General features: G+C 39.0%; 1 long non-coding RNA gene across 3 annotated transcripts in view; it reads right to left on the reverse strand.

Moving 5' to 3' along the window:
• Window positions 1-832: 832 nt before the first annotated feature.
• Window positions 833-17,717, reverse strand: part of LOC120241932 — a 90,866-nt gene continuing 73,981 nt past the window's right edge. The window contains exons 2-4 of one of the 3 annotated variants that reach the window (XR_005530986.1): window positions 4,795-5,012; window positions 3,712-3,839; window positions 833-861 (exon numbers count right to left, since the gene is read on the reverse strand). This is a non-coding gene — a long non-coding RNA (uncharacterized LOC120241932). Of the gene's footprint in view, window positions 862-3,543; window positions 3,840-4,794; window positions 5,013-5,903; window positions 6,030-17,717 lie in introns of those variants that run through there. The other 2 variants (XR_005530985.1, XR_005530984.1) reach the window with 2 other exon arrangements.

Here is a 17,717-nt window from a genome sequence, read left to right on the forward strand (position 1 = left end):
GTCTGGTGAGAAGGAAGAGAATGGATAAGATAAAGCTACACTGGTAGGACACAAAGGGATTTAAAAACCATGTTGAGGGGGCACCTGGGTGGTTCAGTCAGTTAAGCGTCCAACTTCAGCTCAGGTCATGATCTCACGGTTTGTGTGTTAAGCCCCATGTCAGGCTCTGTGCTGACCGCTCAGACCCTTGAACCTGCTTCGGATTCTTTGTCTCCTTCTCTCTTTTCTCCTTGCTCATTTGTGCTCCATCTCTCTCTCAAAAATAAACATTAAAAAACATTTTTTTAAATGTTGAGAAGTTTGCATCTTGGGCAATCCCAAGAAGAAATAAAAACTACTAGCAAACATATATTTTAAAAGCTTCCTTTATTGGTAGTCAAAGAAATGGAAATTCACTGGATAATATTTTAATTTATTCAATTACAAAATGTTTTTCAATTATAATATTCTCTGATGCTGAGGGTATGAAGAAGGAGTTGCATATACTCTGCTGGATATCTTTCTGGAAAGCTTTTTTGCAATTTAAATACAAAGTTCCAATAATATTCAAATCCCTTTATCCCTTCAGTCTTACTTCTGGGATGTTTTATTAAGGAAATAATTAGAAATACATCTTTAAAATAATATAAAAAGACATCCTCATCATAACAGTATAAAACTTTTTACAATCTTGGTGCCAAAATAGAAACATAGGGGTGCCTGGGTGGCTCAGTCAGTTAAGTGTCCGACTTCAGCTCAGGTCATGATCTCACAGCTCATGAGTTCAAGTCCCGTGACAGCTCAGAGGTTGGAGCCTGCTGCAGATTCTGTGTCTTCTTCGCTCTCTGCCCTTCCTCAACCCGTGCTCTGTCTATCTTGTCTCTCAAAAATAAACATCAAAAAATAGAAACACAATTAAATACATGATTGTTTCCATACGATGAAATATTATCCAAGTATTAAAAACATTTAAAAAGAATTTTGGAGTTTCAATGACATAGATTATAAATATATATGTATATAATCCATATATGTGTGCACAAGAATATCCGAAGACAGAACTGGCTACTTAATTTGCAGGACCCAGTGCAAAATGAAAATGCAAGACCTCTTGTCCAAAAATTATTAATAATTCTGAGTGGCTCAGTCGGTTGAATGTCTGACTCTTGATTTAGGCTCAGGACCTTGTTCTCTAAAGAACTTGTTTGTGTGACTTGTCATGCGTTTCTGCCAGAGCTACACATACACACTCATGGAAGGCTTAATTGGCTTGTGCTCTGTATCTGGCCTCAGGATCAGAACTGGCCCTACTGTTTCTGACGCCAAGAGGGATTAACTTGCCTCACCTCCTTGAACCAGACTAGGCTGGCCCCCTGGAATGGATCAGAGAGGGAAGAGAAATATGCAGACTTCCAGGCTCCTAAGACTGTGAGATATGATCAGAGAAACAGAGGGAAAAAACAAACAAACAAACCCAGCTTGCTCAGGATGGCATGTAGGCAAACTAATGACTCACCACAGATCACACGTGGGTAGTGTATATATTGCCCTGTCAGAAACAGTTGGTTGGAAGCCTCACCTGAGGGAAGGATGCTCTGTCCAGGACCCTCAGTTGGGACTCCAACTAGGCTGTTATCCGCGGGGCTTCCCCAGCCAGAAGGTTGGGTGTTGTGAGTTCCCCATTTGACGTATTAGCTCTTCTTTGTTCTTCTCTGTACTTCTCCTCCTCTTTATGTTTACTATAATTGTTTAATTCCATATATTACCTTTCCCTTATAATTAATGAAACTTTCCTCCACAAAACAGAAAATCCAGCTATCATAAATTACTATTATTTAGCACATACCTGATCTCATGTTCCTGAAATCGAGCCCCATGTGGGGGCTCTGCACTGACAGCATGGGCTCTGCTTGGGATTCTCTCTGTCCCTCTTTCTCTCTGCCCCTCCCCCTCTCAAAATAAATGATATTTTAAAATTATTAATAATTCCAAAATAACAGTAGTAAAACCTTAAATCAAATGTAAGGCGCTCTGAATGAGTCCTGCACAAGTGCATGCCCTTGAAACTGGCTAGCCCTATAAAAAAATACTGAAAGAAAATATCCCAAAACATTAATAGTGATTATCTTTGGGTTTTGGGATTACTGATGATATTTTTTTTTCCTGATGACTTTTATTTCATGTCTTTAAAATTTTTTCACAATAAACATATATTGCTTTCTTTAAATCTTCAAACGGATATATTTCATGAAGAAGAAATATTATTCTATAAGAAAGGACTAGGATGTAGGTTTTTAAAGGTGAGCAAATAAATTAGTATAAATGTAAATGCACATAAACAACTATTTGCTTCTAAGGCAATTATATTGCTGACTCAGTTGTCAGTTGCTGCATGAAATTACCCCAAAATGTAAAGACTTAAGCCAAATAACAAATTTTTGTTCTGACTTAGTCTGCAATTAAGAGCTGGGGACAGATGGCTGTTCTTCTGTTCCCTGTGGTGTCTGATCGGGCTGCAGTGTCCAAAATGGCTTTTTCCTTCATGTGTGGAGGCTCACCTGAGATGGCTTGGACATCTGGGCACTAACTGAGCACCCTGGTTTTTCCTACAACAGAGTTGCCGGACTTCTATACATAGTGACTGAAGCTCTAATCTTCTGTTTGTACCAAGCTTTCCCATGCCACATTGGTCAATCTAAACTACATGGCCAAGCTGAGCTGATGTGACAGTAGATTACACAAGATGATACAAGACTATACCAAAGTATATGGCTTATGAGGGTCACTAATTGCCTACCTGTAGAGTTAAAATTAGATTTATGGTAACAATAATATATGTTATTAACATATTAACAATAATAATAATAATTATTAACATATATTAACAATAATAATATATATTATTATTAGTAGTATTAATGGATAGTATATGAAAATAGTCATAAATTGAGTTTTATGTCATATATGTATACTTTCAAGGGTTTCCAACATTTTATATAATGCCTCACTTGAGATATACAATATATTTTGAATCTATTGACTTGTCCCTTATTCATTCATTCATTTACATTTTCTAGGTGAAAGGGATTCAGAGTACACTTACTGTGACGAGCACTGAGTAATGTATAGAATTGTCGAATCACTATATTGTACACCTGAAACTAATATAGCATTGTATGCTAATAAGGCTTGAATTAAAATTGTTTTAAATTATGCAGTTATCTAATAGTAATTAAAACAATTTTTTAACTGAGTATAATTGACATGCAATGTTACATTAATTTCAGGTCTACAACATGGTGATTCAACTTCTTTATACATTACGCTATATTCACCACAAACACATATTGCTTTTATAACCAGTGAGAAAACAGTATGATTCTTTAACACACTTGCCCTGCCCCTCCCTCCCACCAAAAGACCTGAAAGGCAATCTACAGTGAATTGTTTTCTATTTTGCTTTTAGGCTGTTTTAAAGATCCATTTTGGGCCACTGGGAATAACAAATACTTTTTTTTAAGTTTCTACACTACATTTTTAAGTCACTGTAGAAAACAGAGCAGGATATAAAAATGAAATCAGTTGTTAAGTCAAAAAAGCAAGCCAAGCTGAATCACAAATAACACATTTCCATCTATTTTTGTCCCATATAGAATGAAGTATTTGGTTGGACATTGAACATTTGCTTGAATTGTGCAATGCTGAAATTTTCTTCAGTGTCCTTAGACCTACATTCATATAATTAACAGCCCACACTAGCAAAGGAAGGAAGGCCTGCAGGAAGCCTATTGCATCTTGAGCACTTGCTCATTCAAAGAACGATTCAGCCGTGCATTTTTTTTCATCGAAAGGGGCTGCATCTGGAAGACAATAAAAGACGCCTTAAGTGAGAGAGCATGAGGGGATTAAAAATCATACAGAGGGTATTCACAATGCATTCTTTTAGAATTTATACAGAGAAGGCTTAACAAGTTGAGCTGTTAGAGACAAACTACCACTTTGGCACTAAGGAAGCACACCAGCCAAGGCAAATCACTTCATCCTTTTAGTGCCCCAATTGACACTCTACCTAGGTACAAAGGATTGTCCCTGCAGCCTTCATATTTTGGCATATTCTGTACTGCAGGCTCAAATAATTGTCTCCCTTGTGCAATTTCAAGCAGAAGGAATATGAAGAAAAGAAAAATGATTGGATCCCTTTTTCTCTCTCATCTTCTATAATGGTGTATCATGAGAAAAGTCTTTCTATAGAGCACCAACTAAGGAGGGGGGATCCAAACTGAGGAAGCCAGAAGAAGACCACTTGTTCCATTTAGGAAGGGGAAGAGACCTAAAGAGGAAGATCTTAGGGGAGAAAGAGGAAAAGGAGAAATGAGAGTATCAAAGACAGGGAGGGAAGTTGAATAGATTTGAGACAGAGAAAAGAGAAATATGTGATACTGATGTTTGAGTATCTTCAAGGAGAGAAAAATGTTCAAGAAAATATTTATAAGATGCTGCTGGGGCACCTGGGTGGCTTGGTTTGGTTAGGTGTCCAACTTCAGCTCAGGTCAAGATCTCACTCTGAGTTCACGCCCCACTTTGGGCCCCTCCTGTGCGAGCAGCTCAGAGTCTGGAGCCTGCTTTGGATTCTGTGTCTCCCTCTCTCTCTGCCCCTCCCCTGCTGGTGCTCTGGCTCTCTCTCTCTTTAAAAATTTTGTAAATAAACATTAAAAAATTTTTTTAAAAAAACAAGATGCTGTTATAGCAGTGTATTATAACCCTTGAAAGCTTCTCTGTTTCCCTTGAAAGCTTCAGTAAAAAATGATTACTCACCAATATTTTTGCAGTAAGATTTCTGTTGTTTGGGTGAGATGACATTTGACAGTGGCCTCTGGGGAGTCAGAGAGGACCAAGGAATGTCAGGTACATTCATGCTGCAGGTTAAAGACAGCAAAGGGGACTCCTTTCTTCATGTTTATTTTATACAAGTGTAGTGGACGAAAAAGTTTTCCTTGACCTCTTACGGTCCCCGGCTGCATCTGAAATTTAAACTGGCAACGAGACAGAGTAACAGGAAAAAAGCATACAAAATCACTTAATGTAAGTTTTAGGTGACACGGGAGCCTTCATATAATAATGAAGATCCAAAGAAACAGTTAGACCTGAGTACATTTATTCTAGGCTTTATGAAGAGTGTTTATTCCTTTTTGTTGTGAAACAAGGGGCTGAGGTGGAGATCAAAGTGCCAATTCTACGTTAAATCTAACTGCCAAGAAAGACTTCTCTGAGGAGCTAATATTTAAGTTAAGGAAATCATATTTGAAATCTAAAAGAAGACAAAAAGCTAGTCAAGTGACATGTCAGGGAAAAGCATTTTATCGAGGGGAAGAGCTTATATGATGGTCTTTAGAAAGGAAAGTGGCTTTAAAGATGGCATTACAATAGTACCTGTTGTCTATGGGGATACATTCCAAACCCTCAGTGGAGGCCTGAAACCACAGATAGTACTGAACCCTGCATATACTGTATTTTTTCTTGTATATACATACATATGGTAAAGTTTAATTTATAAATGAGGCACAGTAAAAGATTAACAATAATAGCTAATAATAAAATAGAACAATTATAACAATGTACTGTAATAAAAGTTATGTGAATGTGGTCTCTCCCAAAGTATCTTTTGTTTTTTGTTTTGTTTTATTTTGTTTTGTTTTAGAGTGCGAGAGGTGCGAGCAGAGGAGGACAGAGGGAGAAAGAGCAAGAATCTCAAGCAGGTTTGAGCCCTACATAGGGCTCGAACCCACAACCCTAGGATCATGATCTGAGCCAAAACCAAGGGTCAGCCACTCAACTGACTGAGCCATCCAGGCGCCCCTCAAAATATCTTACTGTACTATACTCACCTTTCTTCTCATGATAATGTGAGATGATAACATGCTTACATGATGAGGTCAAGTGAGGTGAATGATGTAGGCACTGTGATGTGATGTTACACTACTATGGACCTTCTGGTTATCTGTCAGAAGGAGGATCATCTGTTTCTGGGCCTCAATTGACAGTGGGTAACTGGAACTGTGGAAAGCATAACTGTGGATAAGAGCAGACTATTGCACCTGAGGAAGGGGTCATAGAGGTTGGAATTCAATTCAGAAAGTTGACAGGTGGGCTCTGATTGGTCCCTTCTGAGCCATAAACCAACCTCTGTCAGAAAGGTACTGTGAATAATATGGGAGGCACTAGGGTGAGGTGCTAAGAAGATAGGAAGGGAGATAAAATCCAGGAAGCAGGGTGACTCTTTCACATTCCATAAAAGAAAGACTTGTAGAAATTGATTTCCTGCGGGTTCTGTGAGGGTACCATCTTCTTCTATACCATCAGGTAAGATTGACTTGTGATTAGTGACATCAGGACAAGCCATTTGAAACAGGAGCAGTGCACGGAAAAAAGGGATCCAGAGTCATACCATGAACTATGGGTGATATGCTCTGCTGATGACAGGTTTTATAAGACAGGCCATGATCCTATGCACTGCTGACTGAGGAAATGTCCTTCATGCAGATCCCCACTGTCTCTAGAGTTGAGTTGGAAGACCTACATAAGAGGGGACCTGGGAGGGAGACCTTAATTTAGCCTCAAGCTAAAGCCACTTTACCTCAACACACTTTACAAGGAAACCCTCCCTAGATCTGCCTTCAAATGGATTAGAACTTGAAGGGGAAGATAAGGGAGAGATCAGCCCCCAGATCTCCAGCAGGTGGATCTTGGTTAGATATGTAAGTATCTTGAAATAGAGTTCTATTAGTTCAGACTATTAATTATAAGGACAAAATTCCACTCAAACCAGCTTGAGGAGAAAAAAAAGGGCTATTGGCTCACATCCTGGAAAAAAACAGAAGTATGTGTGAAATCAAAAGTTTCTGCCTCTCATTTCTCATCTCTATTTGGCTTGGCTTCATTCTCTCACTTCATATCCTCATTCTTGGTGCTTTCACCCTTTTTCCATGTGGTAGGGAATAGCCCAGTGGCTCAAGCCTATGTCACAGCATAACTACACTTTTCTCTCCATACTTGTACACATCAAATTCTAAGGAAGGTCTCTGGTTGGCCATCCTTGGTCAGTCCTAACTTCTAAAGCCAATCACTCTGGAGGGACTCTAATTGGCCAGATCCTGGTCATAGGCCCACCCATGAGGCCAAGGCTATCAGAGTATTATGACTCAAAGTCCTATGAACTAGGAAGGGTTACTTCTCCAACACCAAGGCTACTGGAGAGACAAAACTGACAAAATTCAGAACAGTGAGGAAAGTTAAGAATACATTTTTATGAGAGCAGCACAAAAGAAGTGTAAAAATTACTCCAATCCAGAATGGTCTTCCTCTACCAGCACTCAATTAAATTACTGTTCTCAAAGGGTAACTTTCTCATGAAATAAAACGGAGGGTGGGTATTGAGGAAATGCAGCAGGGCAGGAAATCATCTTGTTCTCCCCAGAGGTATAAAGAAGGGCAAGAAACAGATGTAGGTTCCCACACTGAAGTAAAAAGGCATTGAAAGGGACAGATAGAGCTCTGGTTGCTGGGACTAAGTTTACTTCCAGAAGGTATAGTAAAAGACAGCAAGTTACAGTCCAAGAAAGCATGGGCCCAACACAAAGAAGTTGTAAGGTCTCAGATGGTAGATGTTGAATATTTCTCCAAGTAGATTTCCAAATACTGAGAGTCACCTGTCAGGTATTCAGGCTGAGATTATAGTGCATACCTTCAGTCCTTAGTATGATAAGAATAGGGACTTGATAAAAACAAGGCAGGGCCTTCAGGTCTAGAGAGAGTGTAGTTCCCAGCAGGTTTCTAAGTACACAAAGGTGTACTTACAAGCACAGATTACCTCAAAGTCTGGTCTTGGAAACAATTCAGAAACCCATTGTTGGAGCATGAGGTTAGAGCTGGTCTAAGCAGTGGTTGTAACTTCTGTGTCAACTTCCTGGGTGATTGGCAGGAATGCCTTTCAGAAGCTGAGATTTATTTTAGGGGCCAGGTTTATTTAGGGAGAGGGAAGATATAGAAGTGGGAAGTCAGGTAGGTTTTGACAGGTACAAGGAAAGATTATTTACTATGCGAATTTAATTGAGTGTGTTTTGATCAGATCAAGTTTCAGAGCTGTATCAAAGTCCTACAAGGGAGATATTTTTTAAAGGTAAAGGTGTAGGCTCCACATCTGATTTGAAGTACCCAGGGCTATGAGAATATCATGATCAATAAATACTAGGTACAATGTTGGGGCACATTTGGATAAGAATAATTCGAGGTCTTATATTCATCTCTAAGATGTGCCTCTCTGGGTGAAGCTGTATGAATAAAAATGTGGCTTCAGTTTCAGGCTGGAAACTTGGCACCATTTACTTACAAATTAAAAATGCAAACAATACCTCCAGCAATGTAGATAATGCTATGGGTTGAATTTTTTTCCTTATTAAACTCTAGTTAAGCCATCCATCACTTCAAGGGACAATTTTCCCAAACGTGCTCTTCTTAAAACCACTGAATTTTATTTATTCTCTTATATCATGAAGAATTTTGACTCCTAGGGGGAAATCTCATGCATGTGCCCATCTGTTTTTCCTTTTGGGGGTGGGAGAGTTTTCTTCCATCCTTTCCGCTTGAAAACTATTGCTTTCCCATTCCACAAGATTCTGGTGGGCCTGTCCGTTACATGGGCTTATGACCTAGGCTGCCCAATCAGAGTACTTAATTCCCCTAAACACACACTTGGTCCAGGAGGGAGCAAGTGACATAATCTAAGTTCTTTCCAAAGATTGATGTAAATCCAGAGGGAGAAAGTGTCTCCCTCTCTTCTCTGGAATTGCTCACTGTGAGAATACAATAAACCTGGGCTATTTGGTGGGTTATCTTTGCTCTTATATGAAGAAAGCCTGCCTGAAAATGAAGCCACACAGAGGAAAACAGAAGCAAGACAGAGAGACACCAAGAGAAAGGTAGGAGAGATCTAATGACAAGATTTGTACTCTAGAACCAGTGATGCCAAAGTAGGCCCATTTGGACTTCCCATTTCTGGGAGCCTATGCATTTTCTTTGTTACTTAAATTAGACTGTGGGGTTTCTGTCACATACAATTGAAAGGCTCCAGACATTTAAAAATCAACAGTTCAACCACACGGAGTCTCAAGGTACTATTGCTAGCCCTGGTCACCACATGAATACTGACCAGAAGTAAGCTTTATTCATTTTTACTTTATTGGAGGAATGTTTGAGATTCAATTTTGTGTTGTGTAATTTTTACTTGTTGCCTCCATTGTCTACTTCTTGGAATTGCATGGTATGGGAGCATATAAAACAGACCGAATAATTAATGGTGTTAGTTTTAATTTAGCACAAGGGAATTAATATCAAGCCACAAAACTTTAGACATGAACTTGCTTTTCTGATCATCTTTTTTTTTTTTTTGAAGTTTCTTTATTTATTTTGAGAGAGAAAAGAAGAGAGAGAGAGCACACACCCAGGAGAGGCCCAGAGAGAAAGAGACAGAGAGAATCCCAAGTAGGCTCTGCACTATCATCACAGAGTCTGATGCAGGCCTCGAACTCACAAACCACAAGACCATGACTTAATCTGAAACCAAGAGTCAGATGCTCAATCGACTAAGCTACCCAGGGGCTCCATTTTCTGATCATCTTTGATGACAATGTTTTGAAAGAATTTACATGCTTGCAAGTAAGGACTAATCTTGCATAATATTAAAGTAGATAACTGTCTGTCATTGGGCACCAGTGAAGTTTCTTTGTCTCATCAGGTATTTGAAAGAATGTATAAAAATCACATGATGAGGGGCACCTGGGTGGTTCAGTCGGTTAAGTGGTTAAGCAGCCCAACTGGGCTCAGGTCATGATCTCACAGTTTGTGAGTTTGAGCCACATATCTGGCTGTGTGCTGACAGCTCAGAGCCTGGAGCCTGCTTCAATTTTGTGTCTCCCACTTTCTTTGCCCCTCCCCTGCTCACACTCTGTCTCTCTATCTCTCTCAAAAGTATTTAAAATAAAATAAAATAAAATAAATCACATGATGAGAACTTCTAACTGATGTCTAGCATAGTTCCAGCTTTGGTAAGTTCAAAGCTGCTCTGACTCATTATCCTCTACATAAGTTTTTTTCCTTTTCTTTGGAAGCTTTGTTTCTGGCATCCTAAAGTTTCACAATCATGCATCTTGATGTGGGCTTTCCCCATTCTTGTGATAAGTGGACCTTTTCACTCTGAAAATTGATTTGCTACTATGCTGAGAATTTCCTTGTACTTTGATAATTCTCTCTATTTTCTATTTCTTCAATCCCTTACATTAAAAAAATATTTATTGAGGACCTACTATATGTCTGGTTTTGTTCCAGACGGTGAACAAAACAAAGTTCTTGCCCTGGAGGTGTTCAGATTTTAAGGAGAAATTGGACATTCTGCAGTGATTCTGTAAGTTTTTTTCCTCTTTCTCCAATTTCCATCTTTTGGATTTTTTTCCTTCTGGAAGATTCCTCAACTTTATCTTTCAAATCATTTATTAAAGTTTTTGTTTCTGCTGTAATATTTTCAATTTCCAAGGGCCCTATTATTTCATGGGTGCACATCTTCCTCTTATCTCTCTGAGAATGTTTTAACAGTTTTTTTTTTAATATTTTCTTTTCTTCTTGCTTTACTCTATACCTCTAAATTTCTCTGTCCTGTTTGTTTGTTTTGGTGTCTGTTTTTCATGATGAGACCTTTTCACCTATTCATATTAGTTTCATAATTGAAATTTTAATTTTAAAAACAATGACATGTGGCGATAGCTTAGCTCTGATGGTATGATATTTAACAGATACTTGCCTTCATTTTAGATGGAACTGCGTTTTGAACGGAAACCAGTCTCCGTGCATACTTAGATCTTCTAAACAGGAAGGACAATTTGAGGGTTGCATATCTAATGAGTTCAATAGAACATGAAGATAATTAAGATAATTCATGTCAACAGAAAACAGTAATTTAATATATGTTTCTAACTTAGCTAATTCACAGTCTTGACAATCACTCCTTTGCTATAGCTACACGGAAAAAGTCCAGAGTGAATTCAACCTTCTTCTTGAGAAAAAAAATCGAAAAATTTTACTCAGAACTCATATTTCATTTTATTTATTTATTTATTTATTTATTTATGTTTTTTTAATTTATTCTTGAGAAAGAGAGTGTGAGCAGGAGAGGGGCAGAGAGAGGGAGGCTACAGAGGATCCAAAGCGGGCTCTGTACTATCAGCAGCGAGCCCAGCACAGGGCTCGAATTCACAAACCATGAGATCATGACCCGAGCCGAAGTCACACTCAACTGACAGAGTCACCCAGGTGTCCCAGAACTCATATTTTAAAAACTTTATTAGGGTGCCTGGGTGGCTCAGTTGGTTAAGCGTCTGACTTCAGCTCAGGTCATGATCTTGCGATCATGTCTGTGAGTTCGAGCCCCGCATTGGGCTCTGTGCTGACAACCCAGAGCCTGGAGCCTGCTTCCGATTCTGTGTCTCCCTCTCTCACTGCCCCTCCCCCACTCACGCTTTGTCTCTGTCTCTGAAAAATGAATAAACCTTAAAAATTTTTTAAATAAAACTTCATTAATTACACAAATAAAATGAAGTGGTTTTATCTATACAGATGACAAGATTATCTTTTCAGCACGAATGAAGACTTATTACAGTCTTTCATTCTAGAAACCTACTAATATGTTCATAGCATTGTCTCACAAAAAGTGGTTAAAATAAGAAGAGATATTTCACTAGATATAATATACATTAAAATGAGGAGCTGTTGCAGAACCCAAAGTGCATCTTTTCATAAATATAGATTTATTCAGGAACTTTCTCTCTGGAGATTTTTAAATTAAATTAACCTTACTTAACCTTAACCTATTTAACCTTACTTAAATATGTGGAGAATTAAATTTTGATGGTGGTTTAAAATTATTACTATATATTGCATTTATCATTGGAATAATTTTAATAGATTAGAAATCTAGATGGTGTTAATAACAGAAGGTAATATCCACTGGGTGCTCTGTATACGGCAGATACCCTTCTAAGCACTTTATGTTTCTCTCATTTAATCTTTACAACAACTCTGTGAGGTAGGTACCATTATTATCCCAATTGTTTTTTTTTTCCTTTTTCATTACCATTTATTTATTTTTGAGAGAAAGAGTGTATACAACCTGAGGAGGGGCAGAGGGAGAGGATCCTAATGTCGCAGGCTCTGTGTCCAGCATGGAGTCCACCACAGAGCTCCATCTCACAACCTTGAGATCATGACCCGAGTTGAAATCCAGAGTTGGATGAAGCCCCCAGACACCGCTATCCGCATTATTTAGATAGGAAACTAGTAACTGGTGGAGCTGGGATCAAATTCAGACAGCTGAGCTCCAGAGTCAGCCCTCTCAATGACTAAGTACCTCCCCTTAGGTACAGCCCTAGCACAGCAGAGAGAATTTAAAGAATTAACAGACATTTTCCCTAGCTTCCAATGGTATCTATTTGCATTCTTTGGTTCAAGAAACAGAAACTAATTCTGGCAACTCAAGCAGAAGAGAGTTTATTGGAAGTTAATGGGATGAGCTTACAGAACCCATAGAAAGGCTGGAAAAGCAGGCTTGGCTTCAAACTGGAAAAAAGGCAGATCTAGAGGGTCAGAGGCAAGAACTGCAGGGAAAGCTGTGGCACAGGTGGTATGGTCAGGACACCCTCTCAGCTGGGACACACAGACTCCAAATATTTGCAGTCATTTCCTGTGGATTAGGACAGGAATTACAGGAAGGGAGTGTTCAATTGGCCTAGGTTGGCACGGCTTGGGTCAGGAAAGAGGGTGGGAGCATACTTATCGAGGAGATTACATTCTGTAGAGGAGAGATTATTGCTATGAGAGCCAGACTTCTCAAGTTTAATATTAGCTTTACCACTTGCTTAGTAACATTGGAATTTATTAATCTGTCTGTGGCTCAGTTTGCATATTTTCTAAAAAATAGGGAGAAGAGGCACACCTGGGTGGCACAGTCAGTTAAGCATTTGACTTTTGATTTCAGCTCAAGTCATGATCAGGGTCATGAGATGGAGCCCTGAGTCTTGAGATTCTCCCTTTATCTCCTACTGTCCCTTCCCAGTTTGCACACACATGCACACATACTCTCTCTCTCTCAAAAAAAATTTTTTTATTAAAGTAGGGTAAGAATAGTATTAATCTCAGGGTTGTTTACAGAATTAACAAGTTAATACTCATGAAACTCTTTTTAAATTTTTTTAAAATTTTTATTTATCATTGAGAGAAAGAGACAGAGACAGAGCGTGAGTGGGGGGAGGAGCAGAGAGAGGGAGACACAGAATCTGAAGCAGGCTCCAGGCTCTGAGCTGTCAGCACAGAACCCGACGTGGGGCTCAAACTCACAAACCGTGAGATCATGACCTGAGCCGAAGTCACACACTTAACTAGGCTACCCGGGCACCCCAATAATTTCACTTTATTTGAACTCGGAAAGATTTTCATATGGATACTAATGCTGAGAGAAGTGTTGTAAGCTTCTTGGTGATTAAAAAAATCTAATGCCAGTGGGAACATGAAGATATAAAAAATAAAACTGTCACTGGGGGTCAAATTGTATGGGGTTCTGTGCTAAAAACTAAACTGGTTCCTATGCATTCCTTTGAGCTAACCTGGGAAATGTATTTTCCAGAACTAAAGCTTTGATAAGTTACAAAACCTTCCATTTCAGTTTATTTAGGGAGACATAAAAAAGGATATGCATGACTCTGAAATATTAAATGTAGTTGTAGGAGCTCTAAAAACCTCATTGGTTGAAATTAATTGAGGAGTTCTCCAAACTGAGGGCTGATGGAGGTGGGGGAAAGGAGGAGGGGGGTGATGGGCATGGAGGAGGGCACTTGTTGGGATGAGCACTGGGTGTTATATGGAAAAAAAAAAGAAATACAAAAAGACCAATAAATGCTCTATAAGTAATTTTTAGAAATTGAGTTCTCAATTAGTGAAATGTATTCATTAAAAATTTCGGAATTAAATTATTTAATAAAGGAAAACAGTTTATTATTATATAAAGGTCTCATTATATTGGATAAGATAGATCTACTCATAATTAGCAGCATTTCTTACATGCTCCTAATGACAATGAGTAGTTTAAAGAACAAGAAAAATGAACATATTTATTCTTCTGATCTATTTAAAATATATTTTAAAATTTATTTTATCTACATTAAAAATTTTTTTAATGTTTATTTATTTTTGAAGGAGAGAGAGACAGAGCATGAGCAGGGGAGGGGCAGACAGAAAGAGGGAGACCCAGAATCTGAAGTAGGCTCCAGCCTCTGAGCTGTCAGCACAGAGCCCAACAGCCCGACACGGGGCTTGAACTCACAAGCCACAAATCATGACCTGAGAGGAAACCAAGAGTCAGATGTTCAACCGACTAAGCCAGAGCCAACTCTTGTCAGCGCAGAGCCTGCTTGGGATTCTCTCTCTCCATGTCTCTCTGCCCCTCCCGTGCTTTCTCTCTCTCTCTCAAAATAAATAAGAATTAAAAAAGAGAGAGAGAGAAGAATGGAATAAAAGAAGCGAAAATATGTGTGTGAACCAAGAAAAGTACATAAAGAGCAAAAAGTGACAAGAAAGGAAGAGATAGAAAACTGACAAAAAGATCAAAGGTATGGTACTTCATTCTGAGGTGTAAGTCAAGGAGAAAATTAAAGGGTTTTTTAAAGTTTCCCTACCAATGGAGAAGTGGACAAAAGAGTTCTATTACTTTAAAGGTACAATTCTTTCCTTTATTATAAAACTATTCCATGTTCATTGCAAATTTTCAGAAGATACAAAAAAAATTTTTTCACCTAAAACCCAGTCATTTCTAAGACATCAATTTGCATAAGAATGTTTTTAAGATTAAGGAGGATGAAGGCAATGAAAGTGGAGTGGTTAAGATGTTCTGCCGGGCAAAAGCCACTGATAACGCAACTGTTGTCAAATAAACGTAGGTTTATAATATAGCCTGCTGCAGCAAGAGAGAATGCACACTTGAACACCTGGGGTGTCTGGGTTAAGAGCCAGTGGGAGAGGGTCTTGTTAGGATTTGGGCTTACACTGATTGATTTGGGGGGAAGTAAGGGTTTGTTCTAGGTTGTGTTCTGTCAAGACGCAGGGACAATTCCATGACCGGATATCTAAATTTTACCTAGAAGGCTGGAGTCCCTTACATAGCTAGAACAGGGGAGTATTTGCTTATTGTCCTGGCTGTTTAATGTCCCCATGCTGTCCATATTCAGATACGATTGTTACTGTCTTTTTCCCACCATAGTCACAGAAGTGACCTTGTCTAATTACTGTTACCCTGGGAAAATTGTTTTATTTTCAGTGGGGGAACACCATAGCCAGCTATGAGCTGCCAGCTAAAAGCTGTCAGGGACTTTTTTTCACTTTCTCAAGCAGTTATTAATCTTGGATTCAGACTTGTGCTCAAGTTTACAAATGGGACTCTATGAAGTCCAAGTGACAAAGTGTGACCAAAAGTATGGAAGAGGAATACCCCCTATTCCTGTACGGTTGCCATGCAGCACTTCCAGAGTTTTCCATCCATTTCCTGATGACAGCATCCTCTCCAGGGCTGGGGTCAAGGGTAAGAGGGAACTGCTGCCCTCCAGTGTCTTCCCAAGTAATTACACCAGTGACTTTGCCCCAGCTGATGAGACTTCCTGAAAATTTATAGGAATACCTCAAGAGGAGGAGGGTAGATATGTCTGGGAACAAGAGGCAGGAAAATTTCAGATATTACTGGTTTAAAATTTTTTTTTAATGTTTATTTATTTTTGAGACAGAGAGAGAGAGTGGGTGAGAGAGACAGAGCATGAGTGGGATAGGGGCAGAGAGAGGGAATCACAGACTTGGAAGCAGGCTTCAGGCTCTGAGCTGTCAGCGTAGAGCCCGGGACTCACGAACCACGAAATCATGACCTGAGCCAAAGTCAGACACTTCAATGACTGAGCCACTCAGGAGCCCCCAGATATTACTGTTAATGTGACCCTGTCAGTACTCTCAGCTTGGTGAAACCTGGAGAAATATCAGCTACATGTATTGTAGGTTTTCAATGAGAACATATTTTAATGTCTATTTATTTTTATTTATTTATTTTGAGAGAGAGAGAGTGAGCAGTGGAAGAGCAGAGAGAAAGGGAGACAGAATCCTAAGCAGGTTCCTTGCTGTCAGCACAGAGCCTGACATGGGGCCCTATCCTACAAACTGCGAGATCATGACCTGAGCTGAGATCAAGAGTCAGACGGTTAACTGACTGAGCCACCCAGGCACCCCAGAATATATTTTATAATCACAGAAGGTATATGTTTAAGAATAAGAATTTAGGGGCGCCTGGGTGGCTCAGTCAGTTGGGCGTCCGACTTCGGCTCAGGTCATGATCTCACGGTTTGTGGGTTCGAGCCCCATGTCGGGCTCTGTGCTGACAGCTAGCTCAGAGCCTGGAGCCTGTTTCAGATTCTGTCTCTCTCTCTCTCTCTCTGACCCTCCCCTGCTCATTCTGTCTCTCTCTCTCTCAAAAAATAAAAGTTAAAAAAAAAGAATAAGAATTTAAACATTTATGTTGGACTGAGAAAGGACCATGCAACTTAGAAATATGGAATAATTAAAGGTGAGGGAGTTAAAAAACATTTTAATATCAAGAATTATATAATAAAGTTTACATAAATAAGGTTGAAATTTTACTAAAGGTGGAAAGGATATTGAGAAATTGGAATCCTTGTGCATTGCTGGCAGGAATGTAAGATGATATAGCTCTATGGGAAATAGTATGGCAATTTCTAAGAACATTAAATATAGAACTACCATATAATCCAGCAATTTCACATAGGTATAGACACAAAAGAATCAAAAGTAGTGACTGGAACAGATATTTGTACCTCCACATTCATAGCAGTATTTCTTCATAATAGCTAAAAAGTAGAAACAACAATCAACAAGTGAGTGGATTTGGTATGTCCACACAATGGAATATTGTTCAGCCTTAAAAAGGAAGGAAATTCTGACACATGCTACAACATGGATGAAACTTGAGGGCATTATGCTAAGTGCAATAAGCCAGACACAAAGAAAATATTGTATGATTCTATTTATAAGAGGTACTTGGAATAGGCAAATTCATAGACAGAAAGTGTAAAATATGTTACTAATGGGGACTAAGGAGGAATGGAGAATGGAGAGTTATAATTTAATGGGTACAGAGTTTCGGTTTGGGATGGTAAAAAAGCTCTGTAAATAGATAGTGGTGATGGTTACACAATACTGTGATATATGTACTGCCACTGAATTATACACTTAAAAATGGTTAAAATGCAGTAGAACTCACCTATGACCCAGCAATAGCACTGCTAGGAATTTACCCAAGGGATACAGGAATGCTGATGCATAGGGGCACATGGACCCCAATATTCATAGCAGCACTCTCAACAATAGCCAAAACATGGAAAGAGCCTGTGTCCATCAACTGACAAATGGTGGACATCAAGAAGATGTGGTTTATCTATACCATGGAATACTACATGGCAATGAGAAAGAATGAAATCTGGCCATGTGTAGCAACATGGATGGAACTTGAGGGTGTTATGCGGAGCGAAATAAGCCAGGCAGAGAAAGACAGATACCATATGCTTGCACATATAGGTGGATTAGGAGGAACG

Source organism: Hyaena hyaena, unplaced genomic scaffold (genome assembly GCF_003009895.1).
Source record: "Hyaena hyaena isolate Hyena2069 unplaced genomic scaffold, ASM300989v1 scaffold_298, whole genome shotgun sequence".
In the NCBI taxonomy this organism is placed as follows: domain Eukaryota; kingdom Metazoa; phylum Chordata; class Mammalia; order Carnivora; family Hyaenidae; genus Hyaena; species Hyaena hyaena.